The sequence below is a fragment of the Xenopus laevis genome, chromosome 2L, assembly GCF_017654675.1.
Source record: "Xenopus laevis strain J_2021 chromosome 2L, Xenopus_laevis_v10.1, whole genome shotgun sequence".
NCBI classification, from domain to species: Eukaryota; Metazoa; Chordata; class Amphibia; order Anura; family Pipidae; genus Xenopus; species Xenopus laevis.
The window spans coordinates 170088760-170112070 of record NC_054373.1 but is presented as its reverse complement, the minus strand read 5'-3'; the positions used below and the strand labels follow the sequence as shown (position 1 = coordinate 170112070).

Sequence of the window (23311 nt, the reverse complement as noted above, 5' to 3'; positions counted from 1 at the left end):
GCTAGAGAATTTACGCCATTTGTGCTAGCGTTAGCCGCTTCGCGATTTAGTGAATTTGCCCCTAAGAGACCATTTAAGCTTGATTGCTGGCACTTACTGTACTGGTGCAAAACTGCCCAGTGTTCCTAAATAAGATCAGCTGTGTACAATCTTCTTCAAGGCTCCAGGGAAACATGAGACATAGGAAAGATGTGAAAAATATTTCATATGTGAAAAATTGAAGTCATGTTAAAAACATACCCTTAAATCCATATGCCTCATCCTCTGCTGTGGATAATACAACAACCCCCCAACACATGATTAAACACTTTAGGGGCCCTTAACAACAATTTCCAAATGCTAACTACCCCCAAGAACAAACCCCTAACAGGCTTACATCCCACAGGCAGCATAGGGCAAGCAGCACTGGGCAAGCAGAGAATGGCACACACAGGGAGGCAGGGCTGGGCCAAGGTATTTTTGCACCCTAGGCAAGGGCTTCAATCAGTGCCCCCCACCCAGTCCTGCATTACATTTCCCACCTTACCAGTCATATAGCCCCCTGTACATGTGCCAGCACCTATCACATTGCCCCCATTTGTACCTATACCAATTGCAGTCAATCCCTCAGATTGCCCCCAGGCCCCAATCTGTACCTGAGCCAGCATAAGACAAAACATCCATCATATTTTTACCCCCAATCTGTACCTATGCCAGCGGCAACCAAAAGAATCCATCATATTGTCCCAATTTGTAGCTGTTCCAGCAGTAGCCAAAAATCCACCATATTGCCCTCAAACATCTGTGTACCTGTGACAGCAGCCACCATATTGCCCCATGTACCTGAGCCAGCAGCAGCCAATCCCTTATATTGCCCCCAATCTGTACCTGTGCCAGTATCGGCCAAAAAATCCACACTATTGCTTCCATATATGTACTTGTGCCAGCAGCAGCCAAATATCCATCATATCATCTGTTTACCTGTGCCAGTAGCAGCCAAGATATTGCCCACAAATATGTACCTGTGCCAGCAGCTGTCAAAAGGGAGCCGGGGAATGATTCTGTCTGGAAAGCCTAGGTGGGCGCCTACTCTGTCTGCCCCTAGTTCCGGCCCTGCAGGGAGGGAAGGCAGAACAGAGCAGGAGACAAGGAAAGCTCTCAGTCTAATATGTGCTACATACAGTGACACAGTGCTGGTGCCCCATTAGCAGTTTGTATAAAGTGTGAACAGGTGAACAATGTGGGCAGTTTCAGTCTGGGTCTCAGGTGGAACAGTACAGGACTTTAGGATGTGAACAATAGAGGTGTGTGACAATAGAGGTGTCAATGCAGGAGGATCACAGGTGTGAACAATACAGGGGATTAGAGTCTGAATTTGAGGTTTAAACAATGCAGGGGCCAGTTAATCTCTGTAATGATACCTTTTAAAGTTTACATATGGTAAATGGACACAGCATCTGGGGGCCCCAGAAGGGTGCGGCCCGCGGGCCGCCAGTTGGACAGCCCTGCTGTAGACTGATCCGTTGAAGTACCATATGGGTCTGCTTGTGCATGTCCACCTTAAAGGAATGGTGCACCTTTTTGTTAACTTTTAGTATGTGATAAAATGGCTAATTCTAAGCAACTTTTCAGTTGGTCTTCATGCTTGCGTCTTTATAGTTTTATAATGATTTGCCTTCTTCTTCTGACTCTTTCCAGCTTTCAAATGTATTGCTATTGCTACTTTTTATTACTTGTCTTTCTTTTCAGTCCCTCTCCTATTCATATTCTAGTCTCTTATTCAAATCAATGCATGGTTGCTAGGGTAGTTCAGCCTAGCAACCAGATTGCTGAAATTTCAAAGCTGCTAAATTAAAAGCTAAATAACTCAAACACCTCAAGTAATAGAAAAGGGAAACCCTTTGCAAATTGTCTCGGGAATATCCCCTCTCTACATCATACCAAAAGATCATTTAAAAGTGCACAACCCCTTTAAAGGGGTGGTTCACTTTCAAGTTTTCTTTTAGTATGTTATAAAATGGGCAATTCTAAGCAACTTTTCAATTGGTCTTCATTCTTTATTTTTTATCATTTTTTTAAATAAATTGCCTTCTTCTGACTTCAGCTTTCAAATGGGGGTCACTGACCCCGTCTAAAGAACAAATGCTCTGTAAGACTACAAATATATTGTTACTGCTACTTTATTCGGACCGTAGCAACCAGATGGCTGAAACTGCAAACTGGAGAGCTGCTGAATAAAAAGCTAAATAACGCAAAAACCACAAATAATAAAAAATGAAAAACAACTGTAAATTGTCTCACTCTCTACATCATACTAAAAGTTAATTTAAAGGTGAACAACCCATTTAAGTCTTCAGCAGGGCCAGTAATTTAACACATTTAACTGTTCAGCAAAGAACACTTTTTGGGTTACAGCAGTTCTACTTCTATCCAACTGTTTAACAAATGGAGAGAAGAAGTTCCTTGAGATACTTTGGTGGAGTCATTCTTGACATTAAACCAAATGGTTCATCTTATTTTAGTACTATTATTGGCCTACATTCTATTTTTTGGGGTAACCTACATTCTGGGGGTTATTTATTAAAGTCCGAATGCCAAAAACTTGAAAAATTTGAGTTTTTTTTATATATATGAAAAAACTCAAATTATTATTATTATTAACATGTATTTATATAGCGCCAACATATTGCGTAGCACTATCACAGAAATTATTCGTGATTTATTATACTCCAATGATGGAAAAAGTCCAAATCCGAAAATCTGGCAACTCAGACCTGCCGAGGTTGTATATAAATCAGTGGGAGAAGTCCTGAAGATATCCTGATCTGCGCTGGGTTTCACACAAAAATACAAAGATTTTGTGATTCCGTACGATTCTAAATATGTATGTACAGGTATGGGATCTCTTATCCAGAAACCAAATTCCCAGAAAACTCCACATTATGGAAAGGTCATGTCTCATTTTAAGCAACTGTCAGCAACCTTTACTTGATGGTAACTTTGCTAACATAAATCCACATACAGGAATTGGGTATATTATCCAAAATGTTCAGGACCTGGGTTTTTCTGGACAAGGGATCTTTTCTGTAATTTGGATCTTCATACCTTGAGTCTACTAGAAAACTATGTAAACATTAAACCCAATAGGCTGGTTTCGCTTCCAAAAAGGGTTAACATCTTATTTTGGATTAAGAACAAGGTACTGTTTTAATATTACAGAGAGAAATCTTTTTTAAAAATCTGGATTATTTAGATAAAATGTAGTCTATGGGAGATGGCGTTTTCGTAATTCAGAGCTTTCTGGATAACAGGTTTCCAGATAATGGACACCATCTCTCCAAATGAATAGGAAACCCAGGAGGCAGTTTGTGGTGCACAACATTTGCCCTGGTACTAACGACAAGGACACATATTTCCCCAAAATTGCAACCAAACAGGAAGGTGCCAGCATATAAAAATAACAACCAGGTAAATAGTTATACCCAGCATATCATTGATGTGTGCGATTGTATCAAACTATTTTAGATATAGACGGAATATGCTTTAAAAAGTAGTGTTTCTGGTTACTTTATTGAAAATTTCTGCAAAATCCCTACTAGCCCCGCCCATCTGTTCCACTTCCTGCTGCCTCCTTTCCCAGGCTGTGAAGGGGAGCCGGGGACACTCAGCACCATTCATGGTAGGATAGCAACCAATCAGCTACTAGGCCGACCTGGTAGGAAACTTAAGCCTGTCTGTGCTTGTGTAACTACAGGGCTGTGATTGGCTGTCCCCGTCCTATTGTGCTTCTGGCAGGAACCATTAGTACACGCCCACCTCTCATTTGAAACAGGGACCACAGAACACCTATGGGGAGCTCCAAAAAGGGGTTCATTTTGAAGACAATAATAATTTACAGCCAAAAGTAAAACCAGGATCATATGGGATTCGTTATCCGGAAACCCATTATGCAGAAAGCTCTGAATTATGGAAAGGCTGTCTCCCATAGACTCCATTTTATCCAAATAATCCAAGTTTTTAAAAATGAGTTGCTTTTATTCTGTAATAATAAAACAGTAACTTGTACTTGATCCCAACTAAGATATAATTAATCCTTATTGGAAGCAAAACCAGCCTATTGGCTTTATTTCATGTTCATATGATTTTCTAGTATCCAAATTACAGAAAGTAGGGATGCACCGAATCCAGGATTTGGTTCGGGATTCTGACAGGATTCAGCCTTTTTCAGCAGGATTCGGATTTGGCCGAATCCTTCTGCCCGGCCGAACCAAATCCGAATTTATATATGCAAATTAGGGATGGGGAGGGAAATTGCGTGACAGGAAGTAAAAAATGTTTTCCCCTTCCCACCCCTAATTTGCATATGCAAATTAGGATTCGGTTCAGTATTAGGCAGAATATTCACGAAGGATTCTGTGCATCCCTAACATAAAGATCCATTATCAGAAAAACCCCCAGGTCCCAAGGATTCATCATACCTCCCAACTGTCCCGTTTTCAGAGGGACAGTCCCTCTTTTGACAGAACCCGAAGTCCCTCATTTGTACTGGAAAGTCACTGTGCGCGGCAACTTTTTCGTCCCTCTTTTTATTTCCAAAATGTTGGGAGGTATGTTTTCTTGATAACAGGTCCCATACCTGTAGTATATATTATTGCCTACACACTTAGGGAGATTTCATTTATCCTATATGTCTCCTTTAAAGAATGTTTTTGAAAATGGTTTCGCTTGCACAACATTACTTATAGAAGAACAATTTACATTAGCCCAAAAAAGGTACAAAACAAAAACATGCCTTCAGCAAAGCTGTTTTAGCAAGTATTCCATATATTATTAACTATCCACATATGACAATGTCCAAATAGAAAGCAGCTGTTCCATAAATTGGAGTGTGGAAGATTAAAAGATTTCAAACCCAGTAAAGTCACAGAGAAAGCATCAAGGGAGCGGGAAAATGTGTCAGCAAACAGCACTTTCCGGGGCACTTTCTGCCTTTTATTCTCTCTCCCGAGAAGAAATCTCATTAAAGAATGTTTTAGTGCAGCCGGCCGGTCTCTGTGAAATAGAACATATGCACAAGGTAAACACACATCACTGATGCTGATTCAAGATAAAACACTTTAGACGCTTTTACAAGCCAAGATGTTTCTGCTTCAAGCGGCATCTTTATGTCAGTCCCAGGGAGGGCAGCGGGAATGATGAAAGAGGTGAACGAAGGCTTTGGCATTAATGGAAAACTGGCAGGGGAACCATGTCTTTTGCACTTTCTAAAGTTTCTTAAAGAGCTACAGGGCTGCCATTTACCTCCCGCGAGACCACATTTCAAAGTCAAAAAAGTCAGCCCATGGAGGAAAAAAAGATACAATTAATTGCCCTACAGAACTGAGTACTTTTATTTCATGTGTTGCCCTTTAAGAAGTCTTCTAGTCTGCCATATTGATCTCATTGCAGGGATTTCTGGAAGCTTCAGGGACTAGTCTTGGCAGTGACTACAGGTATGGGACACGTTATCCAGAATGCTTGGGACCTGGGGTTTCCGGATGACAGATCTTTTCGAGATTTAGATCTTCATACTTTAAGGGGCCGATTCATGAAGCTCGAGTGAAGGATTCAAATTAAAAAAACGTTGAATTTCGAAGTATTTTTTGGGTACTTCGACCATCGAATTGGTTAAATTCGATCGAATTCGATCGAATTCGAACGATTCGAAGTAAAAATCGTTCGACTATTCGACCATTCGATAATCGAAGTACTGTCTCTTTAAAAAATACTTCAACCACCTACTTCGGTAGATAAAACCTACCGAAGTCAATGTTAGCCTATGGGGAAGGTCCCCATAGGCTTGCCTGTGATTTTTTGATCGAAGGATTTTCCTTCGATCGTTGGATTAAAATCCTTCGAATCGTTCGATTCGAAGGATTTAATCGTTCGATCGAACGAAAAATCCTTTGATCGATCGATCGCAGGATTTGCGCAAAATCGTTCGACTTCGATATTCGAAGTCGAACGATTTTAGTTCCCAGTCGAATATCGAGGGTTAATTAACCCTCGATATTCGACTCTTGATGAATCGGCCCCTAAGGGTCGAATAGTAAAGCTTCAAAATTCACACATTCAAATTGTCATCCCCCTATTTGAATGTAAATTCGAAATGTGAGATTTATCTCGACCATGAAAACAGTCCTAATTCTAAACGCGACTTAAAACCCGCCGAGTTCATGTACAAGTCAATGGCAGAGGTCTGCTGAGCTGTTTGGAGATGTTAACAGCCTTCCTGACATTCGAGAGAAAAACTTGATTCGTACAAATTAAATGCGATTTGAATATTCGGGCCGGACAATTAGATCAAATTTTAGAAATTAATAATGTTTTCATAAATAAGCTCCCAGTCGAATTGTGAGTATATTCAAATAAAAAAAAATTCACATGAATTCCAAATTTGACCTTTGATAAATGGGCCTCCCCGTCTACCAGAAATTCATTTAAATGTTAAATAAACAAATTAGGGTCATTTTATTTCCAATAAGTATTAATTATATCTTAGTTGGGATCAAGTACAAGCTACTGTTTTATTATTACAGAGAAAGGGGGAATCATTTTTAAAAATCTAGATAATTTGGATAAAATGGAGTCTATGGGAGACGGTCATTCCGTAAATCTGAGCTTTCTGGATAATGGGTTTCTGGATGATGAATCCCATACCTGTACTACTTTTGCAAGTATTCCTTGACCTTTAAACAAAAAATGAAAGGTATACAATTAATGGGATACCATTAATTTCATATTATTCAATAGATCATCTCTTTTGCCAAAAGGAGTGTTTCACCTTTAAGTTTAAGGGCAGATTTAATAAGTAAATAGTAAATTCGAAAATAATAGTAAATTGTAAATTGTAAATAGGGGCATATTTATCAAGGGTCGAATATCGAATTGAAAAAACGTTGAAATTCGAATTCAAAAAGAACAACCGAAATTAAATCAAAGTTTTTTTTGGTCAAATAGGTCAGTTTTTGGCCAAATTTGAATTGTACGAATCGAAGGAATAGCGTATTAGATCGAATTCGATTAGAAGTTGTTCCAAAAAAAAGTCCACCAATTGACTCCAAATAGGTTCTAGGAGGTCCCCTATAGGCTAAAACAGCAATTAGTCAGGTTTTAGATGGTGAATAGTCACAGTCGAATTTTTAAAGAGACAGTACATGATAAATTTCGATATTCGAATTTTCGATTTTTTTTCAAATTCCAATCGAATTTGGACTATTCCCTAGTCGAAGTGCACAAAAAAATAGCTTGAATTTCTAATTTTTTTCATTCGAAAATTCACCTCGACCTTTGATAAATCTGACCCTAAGTGTCAAAATTCACACATTCGAATTGTAATCCCTCTATCGGAATGTAAAAATGGGAGATTTATCACAACTCGACCATGGAAACAGTCCTAATTTAAATATTTGCCACCTAAAACCTGCCGAGTTCATGTACAAGTCAATACCAGAGGTCCGTTGAGCCGTTTGGAGATCTTAATAGCCTTCATGGAATTCAAGGTTTTTTTCAGTTGATTTGTACGATTCGAAAACGATTCAAATACAAGTCAAATTTTTGGGTTGGAACTCGATCGAATATTAGACATTCGATTTTTTTTCTTAAACAACTTCCCAGTCAAATTGTGAGTATATTAGAATTTATTAGAGTTAAAAAAATTCACATGAATTCGAATTTCAAACTTTGATAAATGCGCCTCTAAGTATGTTATAAAATGGCCAATTCTAAGCAAGTTTTCAATTGTTCTTCATTACTTATTTTTTTTATAGTTTTTTTATTTGCCTTTTTCTTCTGACTCCAGCTTTCAAATGGGGGTCACTGACCCCATCAAAAAACAAATGCTTTGTAAGGCTACAAATCTACTGTCATTGCTACTTTTTATTTCTCCTATTTCTATTCAGGCCTCTCCAATTCTAGTCTCTTATTCAAATAAATGCATGGTTGCTTTTTGGACCCTAGCAACCAGGTTGTTGAAATTGCAAACTGGAGAGTTGCTGAATAAAAAGCGAAATAACTTAAAAACCACAAATAATAAAATATGAAAACAAATTACAAATTGTCTCAGAATATCACTCTCAGTCTGAATTTATTGCAATATTTTCTGCTAAAAACTCCGATCAAATCCGCTCGGGTTTCTTTACACTTAATTATTATACAATTTTCTTGAAAATTTGCCTTGCGGGAAAATATCAGTTTTTCCGGATTTTTTATCCGATTTTCATGATTTTATTTTTGGATTTTTGCCCGAAAACTCTGCATGAAACCCAGCGCACATCAAAAAAAATCATTGGGGCTTCTCCCATTGACTTATATGCAACCTCGACAGGTCTGAGATGCCGGATTTTCTGATGCAGACTTTTACATCCTCGGGGTTTAATAAATCCGAAAAATTTGTGATTTTTTTAAAAGTCAAATTTTTTTTTTAAAAAAAAACATTTTTGCATTCATAGTTTAGTAAAGGAGCCCTAAAAGTCAAACAATGCATTTAATAGATTTTTTCTGTAATTTCTATGTGATCATATCCTCAGTGTTATGAGAAGCCCAAACGTCTGCCTGTCTATGTCAGCTACACTGGGCTTATACCAATCTACTTAGCCCTAGGAAGTTTAACTGAGCCGCTACCCTTCATTTTTCATATTGCATATGGACATCAATGTCATTCTTAATTTAACTGAACAACCCTTTAAGGCATCAGATACCGACATTTAACAATATTTGTGGGTTGAATGCAGCGCAGTTTTTATTACGGTAGACAAATTATTTCTATCTCAAGAGAAGAGATACACACTGTTACAATCTTTAATTTTCCCTGGCTGGGACCAATTTTGTCTAAAAAACAGCCCTGCTGTTAATAAAACCGACTACAAGTTCGAGAATCTACTGCTTTCTTTACAAGCTGAAAAAAAAGGCTGACAATACGGATCAGCAATATGTGCCTTTTGTCAGCTGTCAAAGGAAACAATTACAGGAACATATCCTTTATAGGCAGCAGAAGAGGGATTATAAGGAACGGTCCAATAACCAGTGAAAACTGTGATAAATCAGTATACAGGCAGATATTGCAGAGAAACTTAATCCTGGAAGCAAATGAAAATAAAAAATGACCAGTTTGGCAGGTCTCTCGCAGTGAAAAGCAAAACCTACCAAAGGAAGGGATCATTTGCACTAATGAGAAAAAAAAAGGAGATGATAAATGTGTGGATCCCCTTTGATGTAACTTTTAGTAGCAACTTTGCTATTGGTCTTCATTATATATATATAATACACAAAAGCCATGAATATCTTGTAAATTATATCCTTATAAAGGGTGAGTTCTGATGTCATCACTTATAAACGGTGAGTTCTGATGTCATCAGTAATAAACGGTGAGTTCTGATGTCATCAGTTATAAACGGTGAGTTCTGATGTCATTTCTGTCACATGACTCACTGAAATGTGTGTATTATAATAATAATAAAGTACCCCCAGTTGCAAAATATGAGGATATTAGAAGTTACCTCGGAGTTCCATGACCTGTATATGGTGATGAAACCTCACGGTAACTAATAATATCCTTATGATACACAAAAGCCATGAATATCTTGTAAATTATATCCTTATAAACGGTGACTAGTGATGTCATCAGTTATAAACGGTGAGTAGTGATGTAATTTCTGTCACATGACTCACTAAAATTTGTGTATTATAATTAATAAAGTACCCCCAGTTGTAAAATATTAGGATATTATAAGTTACCTTGGAGTTCCATGACCTGTATAAAAACACTCGGCCTTCGGCCTCGTGTTTTTATATGGTCATGAAACTCCTCGGTAACTTATAATATCCTTATATTTTACAAGAGGGGGTACTTTATTCACTATATATTTTACAAGAGGGGGTACTTTATTCACTATATATATATATATATAGAAATACTGCTGAGATTCAAGCGAGAAAAAATGCACAGCGTAAATGAAGATTATACCACTCACAGAGTTTACCTTTGGCTTAGTGGAGAGAGAAGCTATTTCCCGAGGGCACCAGCACGCCGTGTTAGGGAAAGACGTATTGTGACAAGACCTCTTAACACAGTTGACACCAGCTCTGGGGATTCGGACCCGGACGAGATCGGAGGATTCAGCGCTCAGACAAGTCACATGATACCACAATGGAAGAAACTCCGACTGGCTCGCAGGAAAATGTTAATTTTTTAGAAGGTGGAATAACCCCTTCAAAACCGCCATTACCACCTCGCGGAAAAGGTACCCTACAAGGAGGGGGGCGAAGAGGAAGACCTCGTCGGAGGTAATGGCCCTGATATTTAACCTTTCAGTACATACCTTGACTACATCGGAGGAATCTCTGTTATGAAAAGGTTTGACTTTTGTACCGTCGGTCCAGTTTGAGGTTTCAGTGGGACATTGATCTCTTTAAGTTCATACGGCTCTTGAATCTGAAAGATATGTATGAGGAACAGTCTTCTACAGAGACACTGGCAGATAAGGGGTTAAAATTAAAAAGTCAATTTTGTCCGGCAACACAAAATGCAGCAGAGAAATTATTTAAAAGTGCTATTGATAAGGAGGCTGATAGGTTAAATGCACAACAATTAAGGGTGTTTAATAATTGAGCAGCAATAGAACGACAGGCAATAGACACTTTACGGAATGATACTTCAATCGCGGTGCGCCCGGCTGATAAAGGGGGAGGCGTTGTTTTACTGAACTATAGTGATTACAGAGCAGACTTGTTAACACAACTCTCGGATGAGAAGGTCTATAAAGTTTTAGTGATCCAGTGTGGTCATTTAAGAATAAAATAGATAAACTTCTGTATTAGACTTCCTGTTTTCAGCATAAACCTCCAGGGTAGGGCTTGAGCATGCTCAGTTTGTTCCTCTCCCCCTCCCTCCTCCCATCCCTGCTGTAATCTGAGCTCAGAGCTGTAAGTGAGCAGGGACAGCCTCAGACAGGAAGTGATGTCACACCCAGTTTATTTGGCAGCTTCTATCCTAAACAAACAAAGACAGTGTCTAGAGCTGTTTACTCTGGTATGGTAAAGCATTCTGCAGAATAAATATAGCGTTCTAGCTTGCACTATTGTGGCTAATCTATTGGCAATAAACTGTCTTGGAGCTTTCCTTCTCCTTTAAGACTGAATATAGAGGCAAACTGAATATGTAGAAAGTTATAGAGTGAATGTACATGGAAGGTAGGCAGCTAGGATCAAAGGGAAAACAAAGAGTAGAAACAAAATAATGGGCCTAAAGACAAGCTGTAGAAGTACTTATCAGAGTTCAAGTTATTATTAGTAATAGAGTATAGAAACATTAACACACTTTCCAAATAAGGGGTTGAAGTCAGCCCTTCAGTGTTAAATGAGGAAGGTTGAGAGACGCAGAAGGTCCCTGTAAGCACACTGGATACTGGGCTTGGTTTACCACCCGTCCGAAGCTATGTGCATCCTTACATGGGGAACAGGTGGGTACTTACCCAAAACGGGAGATTATTATGAGAACCATATCAGGTCTGGTCAGGTTTACACAGCCACAGAAGTAACAACAAAAAATCTGAATGTGCTATTTTTAAATTCAACTGCAAATTCTTATTTTTTCCTCCAACTGCAAACAATGAGGTTTTCTACCTGCATTACCCCAGAGAAGCAATGATATTGTAAGGCAGTGCAGGTAATTTAACCAGGAATAATAAGAGATATTTCTAAGTAATTCAGCGTGATTAATTATCACAGCCCTCCATTCATACAAAAACCGAAGGAAAATAATGGCTTACTCATTTTCGAGCAAGGGACTTCATAAAATGCTTAATTATTATTCTACAAATAAATCCGACCCTAAAATGAAACAAAGGAGCAACAGCACCACTTAGTGGATTTTAGAAAGCCAAAAATTGCACAACTGTTTCATCCTTGCAATCTCAAGCCATCACAATAGTGTGAATCTCTGCAAAAAAATATACGATTTTCAATTTATCTTATAATTTATCCAAAATGTAAGCGGTTTTATTCACTGATGTTTTGTACTGGCTTTGTTTAAGAAGAGCAACAGAATAAAGCCAGTCTTTTTAATAGTTTTATAGGGAGTCTACCTTCTGCTGAGATCCCCTTAACCAGAGAAATGCAGAAATACATTTTTATCAAATGAAAAATGGTGAGAATTTTGGAGATAAAATGATGAAAAAATAAATAAAATGTATTGAGCTACACCATATGATCAAATATATCTAGACATGTTTCTGTCCAAGTTTGTCCATTAGGCTGCCGGATGACTAGACATGATACCAGGATTGTGGGCAGCTTCTTGCCCTTATGTTAAAGGGGAAGAAAAAAAATATATTTTAATTTTGTTTATTTTTAAAAAATTTTTAGCCCTAAAAAGTTTAGGAATATAGGTTCCCTTTAAGCCACAGTCATAGCTGACTTCATATATAATTAAAGAACAAACAAAGAAATAACATTTTTTTATGTGCATCTCAGTATAGGGGGTTATTTATCAAAGAGTTTTTTATACCTCAAATGAACTCACAACTCGAATGGTATCTTATTTAGGAAAAAACTAGATTCTGTGAGTTCAAGTTGTGAAACCCGAAAACACAAATGAATTGAGTCTCCATAGGAAATAACTCGAATCGCTCGAATTATTCGAGTTTTCAGGAAAATCCTCAGAAAAAAAAGTTCATCAACGTCAAAATTTTTGGATTCAAGCTATTTACAGGGTCGGGATATAATAAATCTTGAAAATGTGAGTTTTGACCAAAAAAAATCAATTTGAAAACTCAGATTTTCGTGGAAAATACAACTCAAGCCTTAATAAATAACTCCCATTATGTGCTGTTACTGCACTGGTAAACATTGTGGAATTTAAAGGATGGGGGTGCCAAGTGCTGCAAGCCTTTCCTTCTCCTTTAAACATTTTGACAAGTAAGTTTCTCAGATGATGATGATGGGAAGGGGGCAAGCAATGATATAAGTCAAGAGTTACATTTTGCTTTTTTTGTTCCATAAAAACATGAAAAAAAATTACAGAAAAAGTAGCTCATATTTCACACAAGCAAGCAGTGGGGCCTGTGGGAAGGTTAAGTTGTTTTTTCTAGTAGTATTCGCTACTGAATAATCTTATATAGGAAAATGACGCCCTTTGTCCCACATAAGGCACTGTGCTCTCACACAAACCAAGAGCACACATACATGCTAGGTTACATCGGCCAAAAACTGGACAGAGCTGTGCAAGATTTTGCCTTCAAGGCTCAAGGGATACTAGTTTTGCTTCAGACTGCAGAGGTCTCTTCACTGGCAAGTTTACATTTTCAGACTTCCAGGGGCAGATTTATCAATGGTCAAAGTGAAAATTCTAATTAAAAAAATTCTAATTTCGATTTTTTTGTGTATTTTTGTGTATTTCGACTAGGGAATAGTCCAAATTCTATTTGAATTTGAAAGAAATTCGAATTTTGAAGCTAATTTTTGTGTGCTTCGACTAGGGAATAGTCCAAATTCGATTTGAATTTGAAAAAAAATCGAAAAATTAGAATATCGAAATGTACTGTCTCTTTAAAAATTTGACTTTGACCATTCGCCATCTAAAACCTGCCGAATTGCTATTTTAGCCTATGGGGGACCTCCTAGAACCTATTTGGAGTGAATTGGTGGACTTTGAAAAATCTACATTGATCGAAAACAGGCCTGTTCGACCAAAAAAAACTTTGACTTAATATCGGTTGGTCTTTTTGAATTTCGAAGTTTTTTCAATTTCGAAATTCGACCCTTGATAAATATGCCCCTCAATGTAACATGATAAGAAAATGTGAATTTTGCAATAAATCAGTTTTCATGATATCTAGATGGTCTGACTCAGCAGCAAGCACAGCATAGTACTCCCAAGAACTTCCACCAGAGAGAAATGTTTTTCCTTTTTCTGTTCTTTGCAACAATATTCTGTCCCAGGGTATCTGAAGCTTATCTGCTTATCTTTCTCATCAAAAGCCGGTCAACCTATGGAACCAAGGACAACAAAGCATTAACAAAGTGCTCATTTTTCATAAACATCATTAAAAAATAATGTGCATATATTATTTTTTTTTACAAATATTTAAAAAAACTGCTATGCCTTTCATGTGACCATTGATACATACATCATATAACCATATATTGTGACAATGTACTACCATCTGAAATGGTTTTCAGTGGTGCTTCTTTAAAGAGGTGGTTCACCTTTACGTTTACTTTTAGTATGTTATAGAACGGCTAATTCTAAGCAACTTTTAAATTGGTCTTCATTATTTAGTTTTTATAGTTTTTAAATTATTTGCTTTTTTCTTCTGACTCTTTCCAGCTTTCAAATGAGGGGGTCACCAGGGGCGCTCCTCCAATGAGGTGAGTTGAGACACTCGCCTCAGACGGCAGCGCCCCCCTGGTTGACAGGGGCGGCAAAAATGCTGCTCCTGGTAACCCGAATTTCCATTTTTAAACCCGGAAATTCGGCTCTTCTAGTGCAGAGAGCGACATGGCAAAACAAAGGCCGCCTCAGGTGGCAAAATGCCCAATATCGCCCCTGGGGGTCACTGACCCCATCTAAAATACAAATGTGCTGTAAGGCTACAAATGTATCGTTATTGCAACTTTTTATTATTCAACTTTCATTTCAGGTCCTCTTCAATTCATATTCCGGTCTTTTATGCCAATCACTGCCTGGTTGCTATGGTAATTTGGACCCTAGCACCCACATTTAAATTACAAACTGGAGAGCTGCTGAATAGTGATGAGTGAAATTTTTCACTAAGTTTCACCGCAAAAATTGTGCCCATTTGTCTTTTGTCAAAAATTTGACACTAAAAAAATAAATAACGATTAAAAAATATAAATAAATGTCGGCCATAGACAAATGCATTTTGTCGAATTTTCCCCGTTTCGCAAAATCGGTCAGATTTACTACTGCTGAAAAAAAAGCTAAATAACTCTAAAACTACAAATGAAAAATGAATATCACTCTCTACATCATACTAAAAGTTAATTTTCACTATTGCCCTCTCAGCATCTGTTTCTCTTCATTCTCTCTTCATGCAGCAGTTGGGTGTCAGATAATTATTGACAGTTAGATCCAATATATCTTATAGGGGGGCTTCCTTTTGCCTAGAAGATGTGTTAGAGTTCACTCAAATAACTGATTCCAGTACAATCAAAATCTAACAAAATAACTGCCTTTTGCACAAATCCTGCATGTAGAGAGACATGATGTCTGGTGATTTTAATAGAGTGAGATCTAATACATCTTCTAGGCAAAAGTCAGGCTCCCAACTGCTGCATGAAGAGAGATTGAAGAGAGACAAATGCTGAGAGAGGGAGAGTGAACAGTAACTTGATTATTTCAGGATTTTTAATTGATTGTATTTAGAAAATTTCTTATTCCAGTATGATAAAGCTTATATTACATGTTCCATTTTCACAATAGCCCCCCTTTCAGTATGATGTTGAGAGTGATATTCTGAGACAAATTGCAAATGTGTTTCATTTTTTTTTTTGGAGTTATTTAGCTTTTTTATTCAGCAGCTCCCCCGTTTGCAATTTCAGCAGACTAGTTTCTAGGGTCCAAATTTCCCCAGCAACCATACACTGATTTGAATAAGAGACTGGAATATGAATAGGAGAGGCCTGAATAGATAGATTAGTAATAAAAAGTAGCAATAACAATACATGTGAAGCCTAACAGAGCACTGGATTTTTAAATGGGGTCAGTGACCCCCATCTGAAAGCTGAAAAAAATCTGAAGAAGAAGGCAAATAAAATGACATGCTGCTTAGAATTAGTAATTCTATAACACACTATGGAGCAGATTTAGCAAATTTGGCAATCCTGCGGTCGAATAAAAATCGATTCGAACGATTTTAGCGATCGATCAAAGGATTTTTATTTGATGTGTAAAGACTTCGAAAAATGTTATAGAAGGTCCCCATAGGCTAACATAGCACTTCATCAGGTTTAAGTTGGCGAAGTAGTGAAGATTAAGTTTTTTAAAGAGACATTACTTCGATTTTCGAATGGTCGAATATTTGAACGATTTTTACTTCAAATCGAAGTCTAAGTAAATTCGAAGTCATAGTATCCTATTCAATGGTTGAAGTATCCAAAAAGTTACTTCGAATTTTCCCTTGAATTCACTTCAACCCTTAGTAAATCTGCCCCTAAAAGTTAGTTATTGCTGTCTGTAAATGTTCTTGTCTGTGTCTGTGAATGGTCTTGTTCATCCAGGTCATGGTATATTTCTATAGTAATAAGTCAAATAAACTGGACTTGCTGTCATTTCTTTTTCCTTAAACATTTTTTCGCTAGTCATCAAATCTCAATTCTGAATTGAGAAAGCCAGACAGATGACTAGTCTTCAAGGAAAAAGAAAATACAGCAAGTCTTTGGAACAATTTTTAGGTCGAAGAAAAATCGTTCGATCGATGGATTAAAATCCTTTGAAGGATTTAATCGTTTGATTGAACAATTTTTCGTTCGATCGAACTATTTGCGGTAAATCCTTCGACTTCGATATTCGAAGTCGAAGGATTTCCATTCGGCAGTTGAATATCGAGGGTTACTTAACCCTCGATATTCGACCATACGTTAATTTGCCCCTTAATATGATATAAACTATCTGTTGCTTAAGTATTCATTTTGGGGATATAGTTTTCCTTTAAAGGGGTTGTTCACCTTTAAAGTAATTTTAGTATAATGTAGAGAGTGATATTCTGAGACAATTTACAATTGGTTTTCATTATTTCTTATTTGTGGTTTTTGAGTTATCTGGTTGCTATGGTCCAAATTCCCCTAGCAACCATGTATTGATTTGAATAAGAGACTGGAATATGAATAGGAGAGGGTCAGAACAGAAAGATGAGTTTAAAAAAAATAGCAATAACAATAAGGAGGGGGGTCTAAATTGAAAAATCAGTCATAGAAAGTAGCAATAACAACAAGGAGCAAATTTATCAAATTTGTCGAATTTCTATTTATTTAAAAAAAATCCAAGTTTTTTGGGGGGTGAATAAGCCATTTTCGTTCTAATTCAAATCGTATGAATAGAAGTAACTTCGTATTCGATCGAATTTGTTGCAAATTTTTTTCTAAAAAAAACTTTGTTTTTTCAAAGTCCGCCAATTGACTCCAAATAGGTTGTAGGAGGTCCCCCATAGGCTAAAACAGCAACTCAGCAGGTTTTAGATGGCGAACGGTCAAATCAAATTTTTAAAGAGACAATTCGAATTTTTTTCAAACTCAAATCATATTTGGACTATTCCCTAGTTGAAGTTCACAAAAAATAGCTTTCGAATTCGAATTTTTTTAATTCAAATTTTCACTTCGACCCTTGATAAATCTGCCCCTAAATGTGTAGCCTTACAGAGCATCTGTTTTTCACATGGGAGTCAGCGACCCCCATTTGAAAGCTGGAAAGATTCAGAAGACGGAGGCTATAAAGCTTTAGTGTAGAAGAGTGCAATTGTAATCTCTATTTTATGTTTCTTATAATGTCAATTAATTTTGAAACAATTTCCTGTATTTTGATACTTTGTATATTTCTAACTTCTCTTCCCCTATCCAAAATATCACATTTATAATGTTTTCCGAGATCAACTCATGCCTCCCCTACTGACACAAGCCAATGTTTACAGCAGTTAACTATTCCTCCATTCATTATTCATCCTTATTAAATTATAAAGCGCTACCATAGTAACTAAGAGCACAACCACAGCCAATTACGACAGAGGGCATTATCACATTAAAGAGCACATGTGATTTTCTTCACTCTAATTCTGGCTGCTTATTGCCAGCAGAGCCGAGAGGATAGCCGAGCACCAATAGGAACGCTGATACAATAGCTCAAGGCTTCTGCAGCTGCTGAACTGCGCATTCTCATTGGCTCCTGCATGGATGCTCCCTCTGTTACAATGTCAGCTATTTGCTTTTCTCTGTTAAAATTTCCAGGTGTAGCAGTGTTCAGCCAAGCCATCCTCATCCCTGCGTCTGCCGAGGGGGAAGGGCCGGCTGCCTGCTGGGAGTAGTGTGAGCAGAGAACATTTACAGTCATCTGCAGAGGATCATTGCAGGTAACACACACAGAAATGTGGGTAATGAGCTTTTATCATGTTATTGTGCCGGGCAGAGAGATCAGATGGGGTAGAGCTTGGCTACTTAGCTGATTTCAGTATTGTGCCTGTGATCTGGGGAAGGGCTGACTGCAGTGAACATGCAGCTGCAGAGCACAATTTATTATATAAATATATTGGCTGAGGTTAAACCCTCACGGCTGGTGTCAAATATAATATGCACCCCCCCAGAGGTTGTAGAGGTACAACTACTGCCATTCCCAAAGAGTGTTTAGTTGCATTATTGCATTCCTGGTGTGGGACACAGCTGTACTACAACTCCCAGCATACCCCCCAACAACTTCCAGAGGGATGCTAAGAGCTGTAGTTCAACAACACCTGAAGGCTGTGTTTGGACAGCACTGTTATCAAGTCTTCCTTGCTATTGACACACAAAGTTACAGCATCTACACCCAACCCCATCTTTTCTTATTATACACACTATTCTACAGTTTTAGGCAAATGCCTTACTATATACAGTGCCCCTCATCAACTGCCCCTTCTGCTGACACTTTTATGACATACTATACACACTAGCCCACAATTGCAAGCTCACTTTACTATATCAACTATTTTACAGCTCCTACCCCTGACACAGTGATGTGTGGGCTGGCCCGATACCCGCGGGTTCGGGCCAACTTCGCACTCTTCTTCGTGGGTGGGTGCGAATTGAGCTCTTCTCCTGCTTCCCCCCCCCCCATCAAATGCCGACTTCCGGGTTCTTCTTTTATAGACGCTGCGCCTGCTCGCCCTGCCCATTTTGTGATGTCATAGGCAGGCGGCACGGGTCTTTAAAAGGAACCCCGAAGCCGGATGCAGGCGGGCTTAAAAACACTAGAATTTTTGGGGGTTTTTGTAAAAAAAACTTAAATTTTTGAAGATTTATTATACCCCGAAGCTGGAAATAGCTTGAATCCGAAGCCTGTCAAGGTCATATAGGAGTCAACGGCAGAGGTCCCTTGAATCATTTGAAGATGTAGCCTTCATGACGTTTGGGTTGTTTTCGGTGGGCTTTGCAGGAAAACTCAAATTAATCAAGTTTTCCACTGGGAAAAACTAATTAATTGAGCAATTTGAGTTTTTTTCCAGCAGAAAACTCAAATTAATTTGAGTTTTTGGGATGTTCACCCCGATTCGCTTATTCGAGTTTTTACCATTCAAGTTTTTTCTTAAATCTTGAAATATTCGAGTTGTTCGGGTTTAGTCAAGGTATAAAAGTAACCTCAGAAACCTCTAAAACTCGACTTTTGATAAATATTTGTATATAGGCTTCTTCAAGTAGAAAATCCTAATTTCATTGCACTATACCAAATACTGTGTAAACACACAGGCAGTGGTGTTACTACTGAAGAAGCACACCCACTGTCGCAGGGGGCCCTGGGGGTACAGGGGTTCTGCTTCCTCAGCAGAATCAGGACTAGCCATTTTGCTACACTACCTGATCTTTGCTCCATGAAATAGACAGGATATAAGTGCAGGGCTCCTTAGTGTCTTGCATCCCCCCAGTTCATCCCAGCTTCTTCATTTTAAATGCTGAGCAAACCAGGGGCGTTTTGGGGAGACCCATGTGTTGCCCACTCTCACTCTTCTGTACAGTATGCTTCTGTACACATCAGACAGCCATGTATGTAGATCTCGATACGGCTCCCACTCATACTACAAAGCCCCCTCTGGGCCCCTGGTGCACATACAACCCCGCGCGCGCCCTCGTACCTGCTCCCATGCGCATGCTAGCATGTGCACTCATAAACATTGTAGAGTGCGATCAGGGCAGGAGGAGGCATTTTGGGGCAGCAGGGATGGGGAGTGGGTCTGGGCTGGCAGGGCCCACTAGTGCCAGGCCCCACCCGTTTTTTTTCTGGCCCAGCTATGGGGGTCATCACAAATCATCAAGCAGAAAATTAGGTTTGCTTGTCCTATAAGCTGATGCTACAGGACTGAATATGAAATTCTAATGCTAATTTTGCTGGATTTGGAGCTGCCATGGATTCTTTATCAATCAGCCTTATATTGTGAAATTTATATTATAACAATATTCAGTATATTGTGTGTGGGGTCCCTAAGCTCAGTAAGTGACCGAGGCACAGAGCATGTGCAGTGAATCAGCAGAAAAGAAGATGTGGAGCTACAAGGGCATCTTTGGAGACACAGATCTTTACTGCTAAAGGGCTGTGGTTGCCTTGGGCTGGTACAGAAGCCCAGAAACATAATGTAAAACATTTCTAGCCTATTTGTAATGGTAAGCTTTAGTTATCCTTAGAAAGGGAAACACCTGAACCAGTGGCCTATCCTTGAAGCTTCAGAAGGGGTTCCTTGGCATTGTCTTGCCCTGAAAAGATCCATAATGATTCCATCCCTTTGTTATTTATACACTGGGCAGATTATTGCCCTGGAAACCACAACATCAGCTGGACACAGCTGAAAACAGTAAGATTCACTCTCCCGCAATGTCAAGTCCTGCTAGATAAAGCAGTCAGAATAACTTCATGTGTTCTATTTCAGGAAATGAATGTTCTTTTTCTAAACTGTACTTGTACTCCATCCCTCACTTGTATAGAATCTGTTCATCAGCCACTATGGAAAATAAAGGGACTCCTAGTCCAAGAATCCATTACTTTACAATGAAGGGTTAGGATATGGCTTATTTATATTTCTTATTGGGAGTTCAGATAGGATTTATGCACCTTTTCTACATGATACATGTCAAAAAGGGGGGTATATTTTCCCCTATAATGATTTTAATCCGTATCAATAATGTTTGTTTAACAGCTACAGATCCACAGACGTTGTACATCAAAAAATATGTGAGTATGAGATGAATAGGAAGAGCAACCAGATGGAAAAGAGCAAAGAAGGGAAGGATTGGGATAATAGTGGAGGCATCCTAAACGAAGGAATGAAGAGAAAGGGATACTTTATAGGGGGAAAATTGAAGGGTTCCAGTACTGAGTCAACATGTTGCTGAATTTGGTTTTTTAGTAACATTTTGCACACTGTTCCTTGGATAACAAAGACTAACAAAGACAGGGCATCAATGCTTGCCCACTCATCCTTATTCCCACGCAATAGCTAGCACCTTTCTGTGTGATGGTTTAGTTGAAAGAATTATAAGCAACAAGTAGGCGATGGCTATACAAAGTACTTATTTAGGGCTGTAAATTAGAAAAAACATATTTGGGGACACAGAAGACATATAAGGCCTCTATAATATTCAACATTTCTATATAAAGTCAATAAATAAGTTTGATATATCTTGAATAAATGCAACAGAATATATAGGGGATGAGGCTGCAGGTGATGACCAGTCACTCCATGAAGTGCATGTGGGTATTTTTCTAGATATAGGCTCTTCAATGCTCTTTCTAATGACCATGGTCCTGTATTACAGTTACTGCAATCACAGGAGACTTTATTATCTGTGAATGACTGCAAGCCGTTTTGTTGACAGTGGATCCCCAGTAGTAATGTATGGGTTGACATAAATACGACCCACAACTGACCCTAACCCGATCCCTCCCAACACGAACCCTACCCCACCCGGAAGCAAAATCTATAGACCGGTGCATGACCCGCCCATCTCTGACATCACAAAAGGGAAGGAGTAGGCACGTGCCTATAAATAGAAGTTGCCGCCACCAGAAGCTGAAAGTGTAAAGTTGTAGAAGGAAGAGCTCAACACGAGCCTGCCCCCGACCTGGAATCTTCTGCTGAAATCAGCCTGAACCTACCGTGAGTTTCAGGCTTGCTGGCACACTACTAGCCCCCAGCACACCTGTAATGCAATCACTGTTCCCAAACAGTAAACTCTATCTCTTATTAAAGTGGACCTGTCACCCAGAAACAAAAATCTGTATAATAAAAGTCCTTTTCAAATTAAACATGAAATCCAATTTCTATTTTTTATTAAAGCATTCATAGCTGTTGTAAACTCATTTAAAAATCTCAGCTGTCAATCAAATATTGTCTGCCACTCCTCTATGCCAGTGGCATAGAGGCGGGGCAGACAATTACTTTCACTTTCCATTCAGCACTTTCTAGATGTCACTGCTTTCCCCACATTCCCCCGTTCTCTTTACCATTTAATTGTGTAACCAGGACATGGGGATGGACATCAGGTCCCTCATTCTGGTGCACAAACAAGATTCTGAGATGATACAAGGCTTGTCTTAATAATAGTGTCAACAATATGGCTGCTGCCTGCTTGCTATAATTTTGAAATCCCAGACTGAAGGAAGCAAGTTTCAAATAATTTATATAGTGTAATTAAAGTTAATTTTGCTTGACTAATGTGATAAAATAGGATTTTGAATAATTTTTTGGGTGACGGGTCCCCTTTAAGTGTAAATTTCTTGTTAAGTATAATCTAGTCCCGTTTAAGTTTGACAAAGTCAAAGGACAAATTGTAGCTGCAATAATTATAGAAGGGATAACACAGTCTTGTACTAAATTAAGTTTTAAAGTCTATTCAGGCTGTGTCTCTAAACCAAATATAACTAGATGGGGGCATTTTCTCCAGGCTTGGATCTTTCTATCCAGGGTCGGACTGGGCCTGCAGGACACCAGGAAGAAACCCAGTGAGGCCCGGCTCTTGTGGGTCCCACAGGCCCAGACCTGCTCCCTGCACAAATCCTCTTGCTGCAGCCGACCTCCCTACTTCGGGCTGGTTGCGGCAAAAACACAGTACAAATAACTCGTGGGGGGGAGGTAAACAGGGGTTGCAGCAGAGAGCCCACAGCGGGGCCCTGAGACATCAGCCCTGGTGAGCCCCCAGTCCGATTCTGTTTCTAGCCATTAGTGTTAAGACACTAACATACAGTCATTTTAAAAGTCATTATTTCTAGAGTACACTTACCTCTAGGTCTGCACCTAGTATATTTATTTATATGTACATGTTCCAGGACCCACTATAGACCATGAGGTCAGGACATATTGGATTTAATGAAGACACACACTTTACTACTTACTTTATTTCAGCTACTTGGCACTAACATGATGAACAAAATACCAAGTAATGTTGGTATCTAATCTTTTCAAATTTATATTGACTTCTAAAGGTAAAGTCACTCTTTACTGCTGCACTGAAAGTTGTCATATAACCACCCTCCCTCTCCCCTCACTCCAAGAAGCCTAACAACAGAACAATGAGTAACCAGATAACAGTTCCCCGACACAAG

General features: G+C 38.7%; 1 protein-coding gene across 1 annotated transcript in view; it reads left to right on the top strand.

Annotated features, from left to right (window-relative positions):
• LOC108704681 (kelch repeat and BTB domain-containing protein 3) overlaps window positions 1-23311 on the top strand; it is a 52440-nt gene that overhangs the window by 11256 nt on the left and 17873 nt on the right. Inside the window, exons 2-3 of the mRNA XM_018241368.2 lie at window positions 17977-18098; window positions 20907-20941. The gene's annotated coding sequence lies outside the window, so the exon portion shown is untranslated. The remainder of the gene's footprint in view (window positions 1-17976; window positions 18099-20906; window positions 20942-23311) is intronic.